Source organism: Thermobia domestica, chromosome 16 (genome assembly GCF_964235325.1).
Source record: "Thermobia domestica chromosome 16, izTheDome1.hap1.1, whole genome shotgun sequence".
Classification (NCBI taxonomy): Eukaryota; Metazoa; Arthropoda; class Insecta; order Zygentoma; family Lepismatidae; genus Thermobia; species Thermobia domestica.
The window spans coordinates 148,691,387-148,707,912 of record NC_137469.1 but is presented as its reverse complement, the minus strand read 5'-3'; the positions used below and the strand labels follow the sequence as shown (position 1 = coordinate 148,707,912).

Genomic DNA, 16,526 nt, shown 5'->3' with positions numbered 1-16,526 from the left:
TTGACTACTGAAAAGCTGAGTTACAGATTTTATGTTAAAACATATTCACTATACCATTGCCTTATTCACAGAACAATACATTAGTTATTAATGTATGACTGAAATAATAGTGCTTCGTGCAGATTTACTTTATCCAATCCGAATTGCACAATGATAAAAAAAAATGTTGCAAGGTATAATGTTCTTATTTACAGAGAAAAAGAGTTGAAAAGACCTTTAACTAACAAACATTTTCTTTAAACAGACATACATTTATTCTAATTTATGGAAGAAAGAAATAATTTGCGGAGCAGTATATTTATTAAGGTTACATATTTGTACAAAAGAATGTAAATACAATCGGGTCTGTCTTCAGAAAGGACGTGCTTTTAGCCACAAATTACACTGCTTCTTTTCGCTGTCTTTCATGCAGAATCCTGGTTTTGTTTTGATACATGAAATACCTGAAACAAAAATCCAAAAATATTTAAAATGTTACATTTTAAAATATTTAACATTTTTTAGATTAAATGGACAAAATCTGTTCGGTCAGGTATGGACTTTTGGGTTTCTGGTAGAAAAATGATGAATTAAAAAAAAAAGTGTTTGTTGATGCTGAACAACTCGAAATGTATTACTATGCAAAAGTAAGTGGGTACCCACTGGCGTTCGAGGTACCATGGGGTACCTAATATGTCTGCATTTTTAGATATGTGGAAATATATGTCTCTAAAATGTAAAGAACTGATATCTGTTTAGTACAGAAAACCGCAACTCGGTAAGCCTTATGGATACCGAGGTATGGGAAAATAAAGGACAACACCATAGAAGTGTGAGTTTTGCGTACTAGATTGTGCAGTTTCGAAAACGTAATTACTGAGGGCTATCAACAACCTCAAAAGTAGTTTCAATTCAATACACTACACACACGTCCTTATGGGGTTTTCGGGTACTATGGCATTCGCAGACCTCCCATTTCTAAACATTCTAAAATATATCTTAATAAACTTATAAAGAACGTTACAGGTGTGTGTTTACCGAAACCGCAAGTCGGTATGTTTAACAGTTACCGAAATATGGTGAAATAAATAGGAACACCATAGGTATGTGGGGCTTCCATACTTGACAGTAGTTTAGAAAATTAATGAAAATATGACTAATGGCTATCAAGATATTGTCAAATAAAGGGAGGACCCACACAGTTATGGGGTTTTCGTGTTAGGTGGTGAAATTTCCGAAATCGATCATGAAATCTGAATAAGCACCAGTAGCAATTTCATCCTAAAGTAACTGGGTATTTCCATGGGGTTTTAGAACATCATGGGTCTAAAAAGATTAAGTTTTAAAAGCTTTGGAAAATATAATTTGACATTTGTAAAGAGTATTAGAAAAGAGAATAGAGTTACCCAAAACTTCCAGCCAGTACATCTTACAGCTAGAGAGACACCGTGAAATAAAAGAGTATTAGATCTTGAAATTTCATAAAACAACTTTTGATCTTAATAAAAGTTAAATAAGATGGTACTTATATGGGTTAAGTGAGTACCTCACACTCGTCAGGGCAATTCCGATCGAAAGATTAATTCAGCTCGAAGTTTTCTTCGGGTAAATCCAAGCGTGATAATTCCTAGCGTACAAAAAGAATGAAAATTCTTTGTCAATATCTAATATAGCAACCGAGATATAAGTAATTATGTATTTTACGAGGTCGTAAAAATGGAGACCCACATGGATTTGTACTGTTGAGTCTTTGCTGTAAGAAGAAGAAATTTCAGAAAACTACCGTATACACCTTAATAGACAATTAAATGGGTGGAGGCACGGTGGCTTAGTGGTAGAGTGCGTACCTTTGGTGTATTGGGTCCCTGGTTTGATCCGTGTCCAAGTCAGTTTGTAGTCGACATTGTATTCGTGGGTATTCTCGGTGTACTCCTTTCCTCCCACCTTTACACTCCATCAATTCTATCATCAACATTCACTTGCCTTAATTTCATTTTAAAATTAAATGGGCAGTTAAGTGTGATCGTATCTCTGTGGATTAAGAGAATACTCCAGTGTAGTTTCTGCAAAACATACTAGGTACACACCCCACCACTAAGTTACTGTGTCCTCACTGATTTAATTGCATATTAAGGTATATACAGTAGGTTTTTGAATTTCTTTCTTATAGCAAAGACCCAGAAGTACAAATCCTTAAAGATCTCTATTTTTACGTCATAAAATAAATGACTCGTTATATTTTGGTTACTATATTAGATATTCACAGGGAATTTTCACTCTTTTACACAGCTCGATGAACCTTTGGAACTGCCTGAAGAAAACCTAGAACTAATCTTTCCATCGAAATTGTACTGAGGTACTTACTTAACCCATAGAAATACCATCTTATTTAATTTTGTTGGGACCAATAATTTTTCCGAAGTTTCAACATCTCATACTCTTTTATTTCACGGTGTTTCTCTATATGTTAGATGTACTAGCTGCAAGTTTTAGGTAAATACATATTTCTAATACTCTTTACAAATGTCAAGTTATATTTTCAAAAGCTTTTAAAATTTAATCTTGGTAGACTGTAAGATGTTCTAACACCCCATGGAAATATCTAATTACTTGAAGATGGAATTGCTACTGGTGTTTATTAACTTTCCATGACCGGTTTCGGAAATTTTATCATCTAATACGAAAATCCCATACCTGTATTGGTCCTCTCTTTATTTGACAATATCTTGATAGCCGTTAGTCATATTTGAATTCATTTTCCAAATTGTACCTTCAAGTATGCAAGCCCCACATACATATCGTGTCGCTCTTTATTTTCCCATGTCTCGGTATCCGTAAGGCTTACCGAGTTGCAGTTTTCGGTAAACAAATATCAGTTCTTTACATTTTAGACACATGTATTTCCATATATCTAAAATGCAGAAATTAGGTACCGCATAGTACCCCTCTACCCCATTGGGGTACCCACTTACTTTTGCATACCAGGGTAAAAACACCAGTGGTCGTTACTTTAAGGTTGAAAACATACTCTTTTGTCTCTTCTGTGAGCACCGTGAATCGGTCGGAGCTGTACCATAGTTGGAAAGAGACACTGATCCTTCCTATATATGACCATGTAGTCAGAATTCAAAATCGAATAGCCGTTGAAGGAAAAACAATATTTTAAAATCCCTTGTATTGCACCGGTAGTAGTCATCTCAAAATCGAAATGTTCCAGTGGTAGTTAGGGTTTTGTACCAGTGTTCGTCACTCAAATAACTTGACATAATTTATTCAGAAACGCACTGTTTATCAGTTTAAAATTAAGAATAGAGTATAAAGTACTAATCTTAATAACTGTGCATCACTTTTGGCACTCAAGAAAGAAAATAAAAAAGTTTTTACATACTTTTTAAAGCAATTTCAGTAAGAAAAATGTTAACTGAATTCAAAAGTTAACTGTATATTATTTTAACGTTAAGAGTACAATATTAATTACTATGTTTAATAACTATAGTGACTTTAAGCACTCAAGAATGAAAATAAACATGTTTGTACATACATTTTTAATACAATTTGAGAAACAAAATAAGTTAACCGAATTCAAAACTTAATTATATATCACCTTAAGATTAAGAATGGACAATAAAATACTGAGGTTAATAATAATGCATTAGTGAAGAATGAAAACAAAAATGTTTTTAACTACCTATATTGTATTTACATGTTGTTATTTCTCATTAACATGCTTTTTGATAACGCACGATATGGGCTAGGGGTACGCACGAGAAATGATTTGAGACTGTCACCTCTCGCAAAGGTGTCGCGCAAGTTGTCTCGTCTCGAAAACTGTACCTGTTTCTATTGGAAGAGCTATGTCTCGTCTCGGATTTCGTAACAAAAATTCGTTACACATGCAGTTTTGTGTAAAAAGTGAAATGTATAAATACAGGAGAGAAAACATTGCAGACAAACATTATGTTAGTATATTGAACATACTTTTTTGTATGTGGTGCAAAATATCTTCATCTATGGGGTTACTTTGCACCAAAGTTTATATGAAATGAAATCTTTGAGTTTTACGTTCCACGATTTTGCCGGGTATGCTAAAGGAGACTATAATCATGAGAATGAATGAAATAGTAGAATGAAAACTGTGAGAGAAAACGGGAAAACCCCGAGAAAACCACACACAGTGTTTGTCCAACACAAAGCCCATTTGGCACGTGCTGGGATCGATCCAGGAACTCCACGCAGGAGAGGTGAACGCTCCATCACTGAGCTACCACGTCCCCAAAAACACAACCTCAGAATATACTTCATATAGAGTAGAAATGAAATGAAATCTTTGAGTTTTACGTCCCACGATTATGCCGGTTAGGCTAAAGGAGACGGTGATGATGAGTAATGAATGAAATGGTGGAATGAAGAAAGTGGGAGGAAACGGGACAACCCCGAGAAAACCCACGCACACGGTGTTTGTCCACCACAAAGTTCACTTGGCGGGGATTGGGATCGAACCCAGGACCCCAAGCACCAGAGGTGAACGCTCCACCACTGAGCTACCGCGACCCCTCATATAGAGTAGAAGTAACAAGATGTAAAAAAAAAAAAAAAAAAAAAAATGGCCCGTCTGGAGGACATGTAAGCTAAACACCAATACAATTGTTACAGATTTATTTACTTGCACTGTTTAGGCTGAACATCGCAACACCAATATCATTATGTCACATCCTTTCAAAAGTATGCTAACTGCAACGTAGACCTGCTTTGCTTCGTAATGTCCAAATAGTTGATTACTGTGCTCGAAAGCAGGCAAGTAGCATACAAATTTATGATGTTGAAGGCGTTATTTTTCACAGCTATGGAGAAAAGACATGAAAACGAAAAATAAAAATAAATCTTTGTTTTACTTCCTACGGTTATGCTATGTATGCTGACAGTCACAAATGAGTATTGAAAATTGATGATCTTGGAATACGATTTGGTGGAATAATGAGGGGGGGGGGGAAATAGACATTGATTAAATATAAAATTGAAAAGAAATAAGGGCCTGACGCTCAAATATTTATCTATCTGGCAGCCATCTTGATCCCTCTAAAATATCATGAAGTACTTGATTGATTCTAAACCCAATAATAGTAATAGTAATTATAACAATAAACACAGAATATACCTAGATATACTTTACGCACCTTGAAGTGTAGAAATTAATGATTGCAATCCTCAGCATTCCAATAGTTCTTTGGTTTCTCCAAATGAAGATTCGGACATCGGTTTTCTTCTCAAGCAATAATGGGGTACAATAATCAGTTGCAGTCCAAAGCCAAGTCACTAAGTTAAGCATGAATATAAAAGATTTTGTGTTAAATATTTCAATGTAAATTTCATGAAATAGAATTTATTAGTTAGTTACATACAAACTCTTACGCATGTAAGTCAGAATCTACTTGTAATAACTTGTAAATTTAAACAAACTAAATTATATCTACAGTTATAGGGACATCAAACATATATTCCATAAGATATATAGGGTGTCTCAAAAGTCCCCTGACATTAAGTAACTCGATTATTATCAGAGTTACAACAAAATGTAATTGGGAAACCGTCTCCAAATATGATGTTTCCAATGTAAGTTGAAGGAATTTTCAAAACCGGATGAGCCGTTTGGCTGTACACTCTTTATGCGTCCAATGTTAAATGAAAATGCAACGTTGCCATTTACCTGGACCCACAACATAAGTGAATGAAGTTACTGATTTTTACGCTAACATGTCGATGGCTAGCCCCCATTTCAAACAGTAACTTCATTCACATATGTTGTGGGTCCAGGTAAATGGTAACATTGCATTTTCATTCCACATTGGGCGCATAAAGAGTACAGCCCAAACGGCTCCTCCGATTTAAAAAGTGTTCACTTTAGAATGAAAACAACATATTTAGAAATGTTTTTTCCTCTTACGTTTTGTTGTAACGTCAGAGGACTTTCGAAACACCCTGTATACATCATACGAAGTTCCTTTCTAAATTCTACACGGGTGTAGTTTAATTGAATGTGAGATGGGTGATACACATTAGGCCGTTTGGAAATACTCTCACAGACGGCCGCCATTTTGGATTAAATTTGTTTGTTATAAACTGGTGGGTAATGTGATATATATATGGCCACAGGCTAGAATTTTCTCAGTATGTCAAATATGCAATCAGATTCCATGGAGCTTAATTTGGTGAAAAGTTATTGCCAATTGAACGTTGTATTTACCTCTTTCTTCTAGATGTAGAACCATACCGTTAGCACGTGAGGAATGCATCGAAATATTCAAACTGTGGAGCGGGAGGAGTGCCTGTACAGTGGTTACCGATTGCAAACAGAATCATCCACAATGTGACTGTGTTACATGTTGCAGTGTCACAGTAATTAACTAAATTTGAGGAGACGGGCACATTCGTGAACATACGTCGTAGCGGACGATCGTAGAGAGCTACAGATGAAGCAACGCCTACGGCAGTGCTGACTTCTTTCTCGATGTGGCCCCAGAGGAGCACACGTCATTTATTAATGCAATGTGGGTTGAGTCATAGGGTCTGCGCGTGTGTAAGTGCATCCGTACAAGGTGCAAATGAAGCAACATCTCCACGAGAACGATGTTGATCGCCAAGTGCAGTGAGTAATTATGGTTAACATTTTTATGCAAATACTCTTTTCAGATGAAGCTGACCTCTACGTAAATGGGAAGGTTAATAGGCAGAACATGCACAATTGGTCACCTGACAACCCCGCGTGCAAGACCCCTCCAACATGACCAGCGCAAAGAAAATTAATTATGTTGTTGGCAGACAAATGAGGAATACGTCTAATCAGTCACTTTTTCATTCCATAAAATTAACTGCGGAATAATACCTCACGCTCGTTCGTACAGGGATAGATATTGCGAGCTGCGATACCCGAGGATGGTACATTCTCGCAGTTTTTTCAACACCATGGCGCTTTCTTCATTATGGATTCGTATTGCGTCACTACTTGAACAATTTTCTAGAACATGGGTTGATCGACGAGAGGCAGTTGAATGGCTGCTCGATCACCGGACCTAACGCTGTTCAATTTCTAGCTAAGTGGAAAAGTTAAGGCTATGGTTTGTGCAGTAAATATTCATAATTTTTATCATCTAGAACAAAGTATCGCCATCGTCTGTGCACAAATTTGACCCTATATCCTACTTTGTGTCCACAGCAATTGGAAGAAGCTTCTGCAAATGTTTATTGCTCAGTAGGAACATGTAGAACATATACTATAACCAGGGGTAAAAGTGGACCTGAAAAGGTGGGGGGACGGTAGGTAGCGGCATCACTCCACGCCGTTCCTCCTGCCTATCTCTGCCCATTGTACCATTTTAGGATCTGGGGGACGTCCTACATATTTTTCGAGGTGGGGAACTGCGTCCCCCGCGTTCCCCCTCGCTTTTACCCCTGACTATAACAGGGAAATGTGTTCGAAGTGGGAAAAATCAGAGGCGGTGTGTTTTATTACGATTTTGACTCGACATATCGGCTATCTAAATGTTCAAATGCAGTGAGGTGTGAAGCCTACAAGATTGCATTTCTATTTACATAATGTCTGAAAACCACTGGAAAGCTTCTTTTAGTTACGGAGAAAAAACGGAGACTGATCCATCCATCGTGAACAACTTTCTGGAAAAAAATAAATAAATATAGCCCTTACCTTGTATCAGAGAATTATACACGAAAGTGCTCAAAAACCGACTTTCAATATTAACAATTTCCAGCGGGAAAACTCCTGGACCACACACTCGAATGAGGGGTATTTCAAACTCCCGTAAGATCTGCCCCCACAGCAATCCCCTAAATCCGCCCATGCTCAAAATACGACGCTTATAAGAATTCAGACAAGACGACACATACATACATACGAAAGAAACAATTCAATACGGCACATCAAAATATAAACTAGATGAACTTCTTTGAAAACACCTCATTTTACAAACAAAAGGTAGAAAAAGGTAAAAATGTCAGTATTGTCAACTTAGAATCTACGTAAGAAATAAAATCTTTTTATGTGCAAAGCTATTCGTCAATACGTATAAAAAAGGGATTTATTAATGGTATTTAGCATTTATTCTTCCGTGAAGGTTTATCTTGATCACTAAAAAACCAGAAACGGTATGTCTCTATCACTGGAAAAAAAAAGAAGGGTATGACATACCACTACATATAGTCTCACTTGGTTCACTGCCAATAACATTTCACCAGAATAAGTTACATGATATCTGATTGCATATTTGACATCCTCAGAACATTTTAGTGCATGGCCATGTATCACACTACCCACTTATCGTCCGTATTACAATTTCGAATCTAAGATGGCGACCGTCCGCGTGATGTAATCCAAAAGTATCCCTCTGGGCCTAATGTGTATCTCTTATCTCGCAATCAATGTAACTACATCCCTGTAGTTTTCAGAAAGGATGACAAGGGACTTCTGATGCATCCTGTATATAATAGTTGTATCAATAATGACGGGTATACCGGCTAGGCTAAAGGAGACGCTGATGATGATATAATGAATGAAATGGTGGAATGAAGAAAGTGGGAGGAAACGGGAGAACCCCGAGAAAACCCACTCACACGGTGTTTGTCCACCACAAAGTTTACTTGGCGCGAGCTGGGATCAAACCAAAGACCCCAAACACCAGAGGTGAACGCTCTACCACTGAGCCATCGAGGCCCGACAGGAATATTTGTTGAAGTCTACTGTCTTCTTCAGTACCAAGGTTACACAAAAATGAGCCTATGGTTTTGATGGAATTCGAACCAACATTATATGTATACTCTCTCAGCGAGAATCAAAGCTGGCACCAAGTTTACATATGCGCGCGCATTGTATTTTACTTATATAGCTCACAGAGCTATGGGCGAGCAAGCAAGGCACGTGCCCCGGGCGTGTGGTTGGAGGGGCTACTAAAAGAGAGGTTATATATTAGTACTTTTCCATTTTGGTGTTTAATACTTTTCATCAGAGTGCGAAATCATGAAATCAAAGTAGGGGAGACTGAAGGACTGAAGAGAGCGAGAGAGAGGGGGAAAAAAAGCTGCGCAGTCTTACACTTCAAAGAATTGTAGTGAAATGAGGTCAGAATTCAAGATGACATTCGGATGCTTGGCACGAAGAAAAACATTGCAAGCAATTTTGAAAAAAAAAAAAGAAAGAAAGAAAAAAACTTAAATAATGTGATATATTTTGTAGGCTTTGGATATGTATGTTTTAGTTGGCATCAACAATTATTGGTGTGTTTTGTCACAATTGACAGTTTAGCGAGAGACTAGGCTAACTGACAATTTTAACTTTCTGAAAGAAAAGGAAACAAATGAAAACAGCACGTTTCAAAGGATACGACTGATATTCATAGTTTGGTTTAGTATACAACAGGGGTGGATCCAGGATGGACTACTGGGGGGCGGTGGGTTGTAATGCCACTACTTACAAGATAGAGCTACTTTTAAGAGATTCAACTCTGGGTGGGTTTTATTTTATATTAAAATACACAAAGTTTCCTCTTCTTGGGGGAGATAGACCCTCCCTGGATCCGCCCCTGTCTCAGGACAAGCCACACAGACAAGTGGTTGAGGCAAAGGTCAATTAATGACATTAGTATGCTGTTCCGTCAAAATCTCAATCTTGACCTGGATGTAAGTTAGCCTGGTCTCTCACTGAACCCCTCAATTGAATGTTTAATATGTAAATTAGGCACTTCTACATCACAAACAGTAAATATAACCTACCTTATTCTACGTTTTTAAATGCATTTCTACAACTGATTGTAACTTTAAAGGTTCTCGTGAAGATTAGCTGGCGGAGGTTACCTAACATAGCCATGAGTTATCAAATTAACAGTTGTGCTTCGTGGGTGATGATAATGATCCTGAGGTTAGATGTTAAATTGGACTCGAGAGCGGAACAAGGGCTGATCTTATTCGTGTCTCAGACGGGGGGCATGGAATGGAACGAATATGAAAATAAGGTTGCTGTAATAGTTTTTCATAGGGTTTGTAAGATTTTCGAAACACTTGGCATTTTTTTTTATCAAGACTTGACATTTTTTTAAGATAAAAATCAAGACTTGGCAATTTCAAGTTTCATCCCCCTCCCAATCTTGTAATGCTCGCTACGCCGCTGTAAGCAATGCATATTTTCGACAATATTCGTTGTTCATCTGTTTCCGCTGGGTTCCAACGTGGTGAGCTGCATATGGGACTTTTAATAGTGTTATTATAATGAGAAAGAATTGTAAATTATGTTGATGTTCCTAAAAGAGGGAAATTGAAAGAGAAATTAAATTAAAAATAAATAAGGGAGAGAAAAGTAATTACTTGAAAATAAAAATAAAGTCTTTGAGTTTAATGTCCCACTGTTATGCTGTTAGGCTAAGGGAGTCGGTGATTAAAGCAAGTTAATGATTATGGAATATTTGGTGAAATGAGAAAGTGGGAGGAAACCAAGCCCCGAGAAAACCTACGAGCACGTATATGAAAATGAAGTAAAACATACACTGGACTATGCTTTCTTTGTCTAGCAGAGTCATAGTTTGGAATCGAAAATGTGTTTTGAATCCTTGTATTTAGAGATTAAGAGTGTAAGTAACGAAATCACTTAATACATCCATTAAGATTTCGGAAAGCGAAATCTAAATTTAGGTAAGCTAACTCCATGTACTAACTGCTTGCATCCGCTTCGTACATTGTTCGAAGGGTCACGAAGCAAATCACCTCATTTAGTCTACACATACCTAGTACTAGCGTTAATTACCTGCTTCGTTGGGTGAAAATAAGAAAACCAGTAATACATGTATGTTACGTTAGTCAGTCACTTTTTTTACTATTACGAAACGCTCTCTCATATCGGTTATTTTCGATCATTTGTAAGATCCGTCTCCCCTCTTTCCCTCCCCAAGTTGCTTGGCTGAATTTTGATTTAAATAGTATCGGAAGTGTCACTGTCCATTTCTGCGCCCCCGAAAACAATGGATTTAGATTAGGATCAGTTCACTTAACTTAGTAAGCCTACAGCTTTGGCGCGGCTCGACTTGTTGGAAAGCAATCCAAAATCTAAACAAATATATCGATGTCATTGGGGTTTACTAAAGTGTGTCGTAAGTCAAGAAGATTGAGAATCACTGCCTCGATTATTCACTTCAATTAATCATCAAACTCCTTTAACCTGAAGTATATAATCGTGGAATGTTCAATTAAAATTATAATTTTATGGCATCTAGAAAATGCACATATCGTACATTACGTTACATTACCATTCAATCGCAATAGGTTATTACAGACATGTGGTTGGCTTGAAGCTTAGCGTCCTATTCAGCGCCAAGACTGTGTACTACCTACACCTACAGCATAATATGGAATCCTACTCGCATGATCTTCGATCAAGATTTGAATCAACGGGAGGATGAAGATTTTCCCTCTCGTCAAGTAATTTCCCCAACTCGCCAAAGAATTTCTCCCTTGCCGGGAAAATATGTTCCCTCATTTCATATTTTACATATTATATACTATATATTATATCTTGCATCACTGAGAAATAAAAGGCTTGGATTGTATATCTGAAAAGTCGCCCCCTCCCCGCAGGCACGTAGCCACGATTTCGCAATACGGGAGGTCTGTGACGAAATACTGTGGTTATCACACCAGGGGTTCGATCAATCTAAACTATTTTACTGACAACATATCCATATTGATTTGTTAGGACAATAAAATGAGGATATGTTAGTAAGTATTTTAATTAAAGAATTATGAAGAAATCTTGCGTAAAAGAATAGAAAAAAGTATTGACAAAGACATAGTCTTCCAAGGTCATTCGAACTCGGTTCTTCTCGTCTTCTTTCTATTTCTCTTATCTTAGATCAATGCCGTCAAGGATAGCAACGAGATCTCTTTCTGGAGTAAAGACATCCTATAAAATGGATTAGTGTTGCCGCGAAATTCAAAATGGTTCATATTATTGGTAATTCTGGGCATTGCTTAAGTTCTGACAGGCTATCTGAAAGAACCGGTTTATCGATCGTCATTTGTAGTCCATAGGGTTACTGGCGCAAGTCCCGGGGGGATGAGGACATGTCCCCTCCAATCTTAGAACTGGGGGGGGGGACTTTCCCCTCAATAATCCGATTTGAAATGCGTTTTTTGGAGAGAAATGTGATGATTTGTGTCCGATTGCCACAAAGGAAAGTAAGATGAAATTGATGTCCCCACCCCAGAATAAGCCTTAAATCTGCCCACCTCAGAATTTTGAAGACAACTCTGCTCCCCTGATCCTCCGCAGCATTGTTTTTCAACTTCATACAGTAAACCCTCGTTAACACGAATATCAAGGGACTGAAAAATCAGGAGTTCGTGTTAAAAGAATTCGTGTTAACCGGGGACACAAATTTTATTATTCGAATACATTTTCTCCATACATACACACTACAGTATACAGACTATACATACCACTACAGTATATTATGTATGTCATAGAACACACTAGAGATAGTATCGAGACGAGACTGAGTAGTCTCGGTCTCGTCTCGGTTCCAAATTCGTGACGAGACCAAGACTATTCTCTGCCTTGATACCATCTACAGAATTGTATCGAGACGAGACTGAGAGTTTCGGTCTCGTCTCGATTTCGGAAAGCACTCCTCGGTCTCAAATTCGAGTTAAAATCGAGATCGAGACTAGTGTAGGTCTCGGTACCATCCTCTGAAAAGTGAAAACACTACAGTAAGTTTATTAGCCTATCTTCGAAGATTTAAAAAAAAAAAAAAAGCTTCCACGCAGAAAATCCAGGTCAAGTTATAAAATTGATAACTTCGCTAGCAGGGTGAGTACCGCTTGTAACGGAAAGGTATTTATGATTGCTGTCACCAGTTTGGAGTTACAGGGGAGAGAAGATGTTTTGTCTCGAGCTGTCGCCAGCTCGTCTGCCAAGCACCTGCATGTTCAGCGCTTGACAGAGGACAGAATCAACACCTCATAAGAGGAAAGATATCTGTTTCTGGTTTTTCTCTTATTTACAAGGCAATTTTCGTCTGTATAAATACTGTATGACAAAAACTGATCTGGAGTGAAATCTGAAATAAGAAAAATGATGTTTAAAAAAATCAAAGGATTGGAAGTTCGTGTTAAATCAAAACCTTTACTGACTCAAGGGACTAAAAATTAGTTCGTAATTCGTGCTAACCGAAATTCGTGTTAACCGATAAAACTTCCTATAAGATAACGTACAGCGATGCCGGGACCGAAATTTTGTTCGTCCTAACCGAGTGTTCGGCTTAAGCGAGTTCGTGTTAACGAGGTTATACTGTAATTTGAACATCCTTAAAAAAATTATGAGAACTGTCTTACCCGTCCCTCCCAATGTTGAAGACAGATTTGCGCCGCTGCATACGGTTAACATGGAGCTAGATGGAATTCGGAATGTTCCGTTATAATAATATCCAATTTCAACTTGATCCGCCCCCCCCCCCCTCCCGTTTCCTCCACACAAAGCTCCTCGTAAGAAAGAGTAACCAAAACGCTTATTGTAGCTTTATATTTTTGAGGCTGATTCATCTGTTTCTTTCTGTTTCATCTTTCCTTAATATTTTTCATTTCTGGATCCGAAGGGGGGGTGGTCTGGACCCACCCCTTGGCTACGTGCCTGCTTCCCGTAAAAAGCTTCATTCGAACCCTGAATCAAACAACTCCATCTGTAAAGCAGTGCTGAGTTGATTTTAATATCCTTTTCTGCAACGAGGCTGTATGAGACGTGGACTTACTGATTAACATGGACTCCGAACCACTCCCGCCGGGAATCGAACGCGGGTTTCCCACACCAAAGGCGCGTACGCTAACCGCTTAGCCATGAAGGAGCTCATATCTATAGCAGTGTAAGCAACAACAACAACAACAAAAAGAAACACACATACATACTAGAACAACAACAACAACAAAAAGAAACACACATACATACTAGAACAACAACAACAACAACAAAAAGAAACACACATACATATTAGAAGTTTGCGCAATTGGGGATCAAAACATTCTCAATGAAGTATGAGAAATAGTAAACGTCAAAGTGGGCTTCTGCTTATTCTTTACTTCGTTAATACTTAATTCCTTCTAGAAATAGTGAAACAATACTATGAAGACACAGTACTTAAACATAATCGAAAGAATAAGACAAGGAAACAGAGTAATTTCCGACTAATTAAACTAGTCATATATACTATACCTAACTGTTACATTGTATTTCTTACCATATTACGAAATCGATATAACTTTTTTACCAGCCATAGAAGCTGGACGCAATCCAATACTGCAATTTAGACGCTGTAACGAAAGCTGCAAGTCAAACGCCTGACACTCAACTGTGTAATAGCTGTTTCAAGCGGCCTACAACTTATGACCTTGAAACTATGTGCTAGTAACCAAATTAATGCCAAGGTACGATACAAACACCCCAACTTGCCACAATGACGTCAACACAAGGAAAAAAAGAAAAACATCTAATTTTTGGTTCGAAAATTATGAAACAATAATAATAATAATGTAATTCTCAGGAACTCAAACATTAGTTAACTAGAGAACATAACAAGCAAAACAAAACAAAACAAAACAAAAAGAATCTTAAACGTGAGCTCTCCCTGACTGCTGTTTTTAAATTTCAGTGAGGCTGTAAAATATGTTTTGTTTTATTGTTAAAAAACAAAAAGAAAAAGAAAAATAAAGAAAGAAAGGAAATAAATTTTGTTGCAAATATCCTAGTAAAAATAGGTTTCCTAGACACAAGTGGCTCCGCGTAGCGTAGTTGCTAACGCTCTCGCCTTCGGTACGAGCGGACCCAGGTTCGATTCCGGTAGGGGCACTCGGTCGAAAAAGTATCAAAAGCTTTTAAGTCCAGCCATCCTGAATGAGGCTTTCTTGGGTTTTCCTCATTTCACACCAGGCAAATGCCGGGTGGTACCCAACATATAGGTCCCAGGGCGTTTGCTTCCTTCCCTTTCCCCGGATAGTGTGCTCACCGAGGGACGTCATAACTCACATGTGACGGGCTAACAAGGTCATTGATGCCGAAAGCCCAGAAATCTAAATCCTAAATCTTCACTACACAAGAAAATGTTCGCGCTGAAAACGGTTTCTTAGCAATTATGTTAAGCAGTCCTGTAGTAAATCTCCATCAAGTAATAAACCGTCACATATAAAAAGGAAAGAATAAACACATAACATTCATTTTGCGTACCTTGAAATGTAAAAAGTTACAAAACATTAATATTCAAAGATTTCTCAAAATTCAGATTAACCCATTTCTTTCTCCTCAACCATTAACGAGTTACAATAGTAAGAATTGTGGTCATAAATCACATTACTTGTTTAGTACTATATTAAAGCAAATTATACTAAAGGAATATATAATTAATGGAATATTTAACTAAAGTGATAATTTACCCAGGCTTTTCTTTCCTTCCGCTCTTCTTTTCCGTTTGTAAACAACCTCGTTTATAAACCAGCTCGCAAGCATACGACAGTTGTTTCATGACGTCATCTATGGTGCAAGAAAGAGGTGTCTATAGGCGGTCAGGACCTCACACACAGATGGACGTATATAACATATAGCTGAAGTATTTAACATACGTATACGTATATAAAATACGGAAGATTGTTAGATATCAGACATCCTGCAGCGACATGATATAACATCCAAGCGCGTTAAAGGCAGTAGCTGTGTAGCATATGGATAAAGTACGCTCCGTACAGATTTCCTTAGTAAACATAACGAATCCTTGTATTTGTACAATATACCGCTGTCCGGATAATGGATTTTTCTCAGTGTATACATATATACATAACTTACATAAACATATATAATCTAACAAACCATACATTATCTACCCTAAGTTAATCTAACCTAATATTATCTAATCTAACATAATATAACTGTATCTAGTCTAATAAAACGACTCTCCAAACTGGGGTCGTATATGACCCCACGGTGTGATACATGTCCTAATAAAAGCACGGTGTGGTTGTAGGGTTAAGGTTTGCAACATTGATATGTAGTTAAATGTATGAAATACGACGCTGAACAAGGACAGAAAAAAGAAAAAGAATCAATCAGCTGTGTGTCCTCCGTTATTCATCGACATAAACAGGTGGTTAAAAATGCAGCGGCTATTTTATCAAAACAAGAAAAAGAAAGAAAAACATAATAGCTGCTCTTCTCTGAACTGATAAAAACTAGAAGCAAAAAGGAGTTTTAAAAGAAATGCGTAGTTCCCCTTTTTGCGTACATGTATTCTGATCAAAAGCTAAAAGCAAAACAAAGATTAAAAGAAATACGTCGCTTTCCTGGAAGAAAAATTTGTGTCAGTGTAGGAAGTCTCTGTTACTTTTTTTAATGAAGTGCACCTCACTTAACAACTGTTTTAATTTCTTCTCTGCATAACTTCTACGCAATTGTAGTCCGCCGGTGAGGTTGGGTGCGACCAATGGAATCCAAGTAGGCTCCCAATATGGTGAATTGA

At 37.5% G+C, this 16,526-nt stretch overlaps 1 protein-coding gene and 1 long non-coding RNA gene across 2 annotated transcripts in view; both read right to left on the bottom strand.

Annotated features, from left to right (window-relative positions):
• LOC145672650 (galectin-5-like) overlaps nt 1-16,526 on the bottom strand; it is a 261,259-nt gene that overhangs the window by 43,277 nt on the left and 201,456 nt on the right. The gene's annotated exons all lie outside the window — the stretch shown is intronic.
• On the bottom strand, nt 291-14,397 carry LOC145672817 (uncharacterized). The gene is made up of 3 exons (XR_014128678.1): nt 14,262-14,397; nt 5,154-5,292; nt 291-443 (listed from the first exon to the last, which is right to left on the bottom strand). It is a non-coding gene; the product is annotated as an uncharacterized LOC145672817 (long non-coding RNA).